Source organism: Triticum dicoccoides, chromosome 3A (genome assembly GCF_002162155.2).
Source record: "Triticum dicoccoides isolate Atlit2015 ecotype Zavitan chromosome 3A, WEW_v2.0, whole genome shotgun sequence".
Classification (NCBI taxonomy): Eukaryota; Viridiplantae; Streptophyta; class Magnoliopsida; order Poales; family Poaceae; genus Triticum; species Triticum dicoccoides.
The window spans coordinates 753,835,973-753,841,849 of record NC_041384.1 but is presented as its reverse complement, the minus strand read 5'-3'; the positions used below and the strand labels follow the sequence as shown (position 1 = coordinate 753,841,849).

General features: G+C 47.1%; 1 long non-coding RNA gene across 1 annotated transcript; it reads right to left on the bottom strand.

The window, feature by feature from the left end:
* Positions 1-1,575: 1,575 nt before the first annotated feature.
* LOC119270712 lies at positions 1,576-4,090 on the bottom strand. Its single transcript, XR_005134289.1, has 4 exons — positions 3,896-4,090; positions 2,659-2,741; positions 2,110-2,273; positions 1,576-1,705 (listed from the first exon to the last, which is right to left on the bottom strand). It is a non-coding gene; the product is annotated as an uncharacterized LOC119270712 (long non-coding RNA).
* Positions 4,091-5,877: the final 1,787 nt, after the last annotated feature.

Here is a 5,877-nt window from a genome sequence, read left to right as displayed (position 1 = left end):
GGGGGGGGCGAATCGTTTTTTTTGCCCGGACGCACTTTCTTGCGTGCGAAGATGTAGCTAGTGGGTCCTAGCAGTCAGGGGGAAACATTTTTTTTTCGTGAAATACAGTGGCCCGTCCGGTGGGTCCCAGCTGTCAGGTGGAGGAATCAATATTTTCCGCGTAATAAGGAGGCACTTCCTTACTGCGGCCGTGGACCCAGCTGTCAGCCTCTCCACGTACAGTCCACGTCCGATGGAAGTCGATCCTTGACCATGTTGACCATGCCGCGCCGAGAGCACCAGGGCGGTGGACGACGACAAGGCCTAGGAAGGGGACGACGGGGAGCCGGGGAAGACGCGACAGTGGAAGCCCGCACGGAGAGGAGTACGAGGGTTCACTGGTTCGGGTGCGGTGTGAGGCTGCCGTCGCCGCAAGGCCTGGCCAGCGGTGGGAATGGTAGGGGGCGCTGAGGCCTCCTCGGCAGCACAGCCGACGACGGGAGGTAGGAGCATGCGGCACGATCGGCGCTGCTTTGGGCGGCTGGAGCAAGAAGACCAGAGGTTGAAGAAGCACTACGGCCGTTGGATGGACATCGTACGGTCACTGGAGCTAGAATCGTTCATATTGACTAAAGTTCACAAAGGCCCCCGTCCCAGTCAACTTAGTAGGCCCACAAGTCAGCCTCCAACCATGGTGGGTCCCAGCTAGCAGGGGGAGTATTCATTTTTTTGTGCGTAATAAGGAGGCACTTCCGATGGGTCCGAGCTGATAGCGGGGGAACGTTTTTTTCACGAAATACGCTGGCCCGTCCGGTGGGTCCCAGCAGTCAGGGGGAAACATTTTTTTCGCGAAATAAGGTGGCCCATCCGGTGGGTCCCTGCTGTCAGGTGGAGAAATAATTATTTTGCGCGTAATAAGGAGGCACTCACTACAAGGATCCGGGTCTATTGCAACAAAATCGTTCATCGCAATACATGTCGATTTGTGGAGATACATACCTATTGGCACGAAACAACATTCGTTGGCAGTCGTTGCGACTGGACACATGGTAATAGGTTATTGCCACAAAAAAGTAATTGTTGCAATAAAGTGTGCTATTGCAACAACCTGATGCCACATGTTTTCCCGTGGCAAAACTCACCTGATGCCACAATTTGCTTTGTGGAGATAGCTTTAATGCAACATTTGACGAATCATGGCGACTGATAGTTCGTGGTGATAGACATTTGTGGCAACAACCTATGCCAACGACGCTCGCTTCGTGGCGCATACTCTTCCGTGGCAATAGTCAATGTGACAATAAACTATTGGCATTAGGCATGTTGCCACGAATCGCTACACTTGTGGAATTAACTTATGGCAACAAATATTCTAGTCGTCGTAATAGGAAATTGCAACATACTAGTTTTGGTGGTGATAAATATGTATCACAACGGGTGAAATATTTGTAGCGATAAACTATTGCGACAATTTAAACTTTTTGTGGTGCTAACATGTGGCAACCAAAAGTGAGTTGTGGTAATAGCCTATTGCAGCCGTAAAAAAAATACAAGCATTAAATTACAATATTGAAAACCATACTTATAATCTGTAGATTCATAAAATTCATAATTCTCATAGCAAATATCCATCAAATGAAACTCAAATGTAATTTAGCCATCCTAATTAAGTGCCAAGACTAAATTGTCCGTGATCTAGAGTCCAGTCAAGCTAGTTCTTTGGATCCTGCAATCAAGAAATCAAAAAAATAGTTCTAGTTAAAGAGTTCAACATAATATACGACATACAATTATTCTAGCCCCATAGTTAAAAAACTGTCGCCAAACTAAATGGAGTAATATTATGTGAGCAAGCATGTAAGAGGGATCAAAACAATTTTACAACAGTAAATGTCAAAAGTGTAAGCACAAGTAGATGTACTAAAAGCTTCCGCTATTGATTTAAGTTGTGACACGATCTATAATTTCAGTTAAGTTAATGTCCCTAGCTAGCACATATTTATTTTTTTAAGCTGTGACTCGATGCAGCAACAACACATGGTGAAAGAGAAGAAGCAGCTAGCTAATTATGAAGGCCAATGGTGTATAAAATGCAAGTGAACATAAAGAGAAAGCAAAGTTGTGACTTACCATTGCTTTAAACATTCAAGAATCCCTGGTTGCAACTAGTATGAGCACATTTGAAGAAATAACAGTTAGGCTAGCACCTGGAGTCTTACTAGGCAAGATCTCTGTAAAAGAGTATTTTGCAAGTTTGGACTACTATTTTCTTTGCCAATCCTCTTCGTAGGCACCTGCAAATAGAATTGCACTTTTAGCAATGTAAGTAAGCAACATAAATCTTAGAGTTGATCGCCAGCCTCTATATCGCTCTTTCGCAATTTTGAGAATTGTTGCTTCTGTTTCTGGTGTATCTTCCAGGTCCCATCTGTCGGAAAGCATACAACAAATGAATATACATAAGCAGTGCATTATCGATGGTAAAATAAGATAACACATGTGAAAAAGATTGTACGCACTTTGATATCAGCAACAACGAGTCGATGGATGGTAGGGTCAATGTCTGACCACGTCCTCACTTCAACGAGCAGTGTTGAAGGTTTAGCAATTTAACCCATACCAGGATTTTATGCATTATAGCAAATGCTAGAGATAGCTTAAGTGACATAAACAATTTACCAGATATGGGTTGGGTTATCCATGTTGGTTTGTGTATGCCGTTATACTTTCCATCCTTGTTAAGATAACAGAGCCTTTTCTTCCTGCACACAAAATCAATCAAGGGACTTAGCATTAACAAAGCATTGATGTTGTGCACCATTCAGATAGGTGATTATGAAGTAAGGATGTTGTGTACTAGGAGCATCCTCCGTAGAATTCATAATGTGCCCTTGTGTAGATAATATCAGAATTTGAGTCAATTTAAGAAGAAACGCAATACGTAAAGCAGGCATAAAATCAAATCAGTTTTATAAAAAAATGATAAAAACTACGTTGGGAATGTGGACGAAATAACTACAAGGCCCCATCTCACACACGTCTCCTCCTCTCTTCTCTCAGTTTTCTTTCTCTTCTCGAGCAGATCCATTTATCTACCCATGATCCGATCACACTACCAAAGGTACTGATTGTACCACACTGGGTCAAATACTTCTCACTTTTCTCTCAAGTTTCTCACATCTCTCCTCTGCTTCTTTGAGTCCAATTGTTTTAGGTGAACAGTTCTTCAGTTAACCTCCACAGTACACAGTTTGTTTCTATGGAAGCCGGGCCAATAATTAATACCTTTCGTTTTGATTTAAAATTATCCATTAAGACAAATATGCAGAACAGAATCATACATGCACATATTAACAGAAAATACATCTAGATGGAGCTTTATCTGAATCCTCACGACACGGACTTCAATTAAGCCTAGGCAATCTAACGAAAACTACAGAGAGATGCCGGTCCAGGTGCCAGGAACTTGGAGGTTAATACAAGTTGCAGCCTAATTGGCTACTAATTGAAGCAGGAGTAGGGAATACAAAAAAACGACTGATCTACAGCGCTTGCAATGGAGGATCAGGGATGCGGCTTGGTGATGAACCTGGTCGCAGCGCTTCACCTCCGGGCCGGCCATGTGGCGAGCAACCCCGACGTAGGCAGGCCGGCACTGCGCTTGCGATGTAGGGGAGAAGACGGGTACTCCGTCAGCGCCGACGGCGGACCGCATCGCTGCCGTCGGCAGCCTGGCCGAGGACGCGGAAATGCGGCCCGCGTCGGCGGGCGTGGAGGAGAGGGGGAGGGCGAGATCGAGGACTACGACTCCTCGTCGGCGGCACCGCGCGGCGCGCTGGGCAACCGCCGCACCCGATGGACGATGCTAGGATTTCTGGATGTTCTACTATGGGATGAGATCGGGCGAAAGAACAACCTGAAACATTCTCCGCGCAGTTGACTCCGGTGTGGTTCGCTGTGTAGAGGCAGAGCACGGGGTGTGCCCTCGACCTAGGCAGTGAAAGAGGTCTGCGGGCACGGGACCATGGCGGCACCAGCTATGGGAGATAGGCGGCGGCGGGCGAGGAGCTGCGCGGTGGCGATAGCGAGTGGATTCGGTGGAGATTGGAGATGAGATGAAGGGATCCGTGTTGATAAGGGGGAAAAGTTGCCGATATTGTTGGCGCAATTACCTCATCATGATTTGTTTGATATTAGTCTCCGCCCGGGCTTGACAAGTTGGGCCAGGGTAATGTAGCGCGCGTATTTAAATATTTTTGACCACATTAGTCGCTATGGGAGGAAGATAACGGCAAGGGAAAGTGAAAATTGGAACGAAACCAAAATAGAAATACGAGGGAGTCCAAAAATTTGGAACGAAACAAATTATAAATTTTGTTATTATATATCATCTTGCCACGGGACATGCACTTTAGATATATTTTTTGTGTCGGACAGAACGTGCTTCTTCTAGGTTTGTACACAGGCACTTTAGATATATTTTTTGTGTCGGACAGAACGTGCTTCTTCTAGGTTTGTACAAATTAAGATCACTAGTTGTCCAGATCACTAGCTAGTTCTCATTGACATGAAGGCTGAAGCAACATTTTCCAACCTTTGCACTCACATGAGGTTTAAGGTCATCGCAAACGCCCACCGTGAAAACGGATGTTTGGGTACACAATGATACGAGCTTCCCCCAAACGTCCGCCCGCAATATAAACAAATTCAGACACAATTCATGCGAACTTGATGGAACTCATTCAAACAGATGTACGTTCAATATATATAAATTAGAGAAAAGTATAATTTTCGTCTCTCAACTCTTAGTGAAGTCTAGATTTAGTCCCTCAACTCCAAAACCAGACAACTTACACCCTCAACTCTTGAAACCGGACAACTTATGTCCCTTGTCTAGGAAGACCCAGTATCACTGCCGACATGGCTTGGTTTTGACCGGTCTTTGTCCAGGTGGCATTATTTCTCTCTCCTACCTTCTTCCTTCTCACATTGACTTATCGAGCCATTTCATTGAACACATTGCATGCACTGTGTGTGCCGTCAATGGCCGATACCTCGCAATTCCCTCTAGCCAATGATAGGTTACGAGCGCAGGCCTAAGTGAGGTTAGGGTCTACCAGGACCCAGGCCGGCGTCGCATCGGACTTCGCAAATGCCAAGGGCATGGCGCATTGCGCCGCTCCCACCGGGCCGCTTGTCTGGCCACCTTCTCCTAGCCATGATGCTGCTCCGCGATTATTGGGATCCGCCGCCGGCATCGAGGCAGTGGAGGAGGCACCCACGCACCTTCGCAATTGACGGGGGTACCTCCTCCTTCACGATCTTATCGCGCCAGATGATGCACGGCGATGGTGCCAACCAGGCGATGCGAGTGTACCAACTAAGCGGCGGAGACGTTGACTCCTCCTTCCTGAGGCGTCACATTTGGAATCCGCGATTGCGCCGTAGAGGTGGCGAAGCCGGCTTTGTCTTGGCGCGGTGGCAAGGCGTGATGCCGGTTCCACATTGACTCCGCTGTGTGGCGGTGAATGCGGTGTCGGACGGCGGTCCATGATCGACCGCTCGAGGAGGATCACCATGTGTCGCTAATACTCCTCGTCAGTCGCCGCCTCCTCCGCGAGGAGGCGCGGCTGCGGCGGCTACTGTCGAACCAACTTTGTCACATTCATGTAGCCATCGGACGACAACCCTTTTGGCGGCTCCTTAGGCATTGATTAATTCTGAGTAGATTGAATAAACACAGAAAGCCTTCCATAGGGCGCCGGTCGACGGGGTTGCTCCCCCTCGAGACCTGAACGCGGTTTGCCAGGGTTGCCAGGGAAGCACAGAAAAGGAGATGGAAGGGGAGGATTGCCTGCTGCCACAATAAAAGATTCTTGTTTCAAAAAAGAATTGATT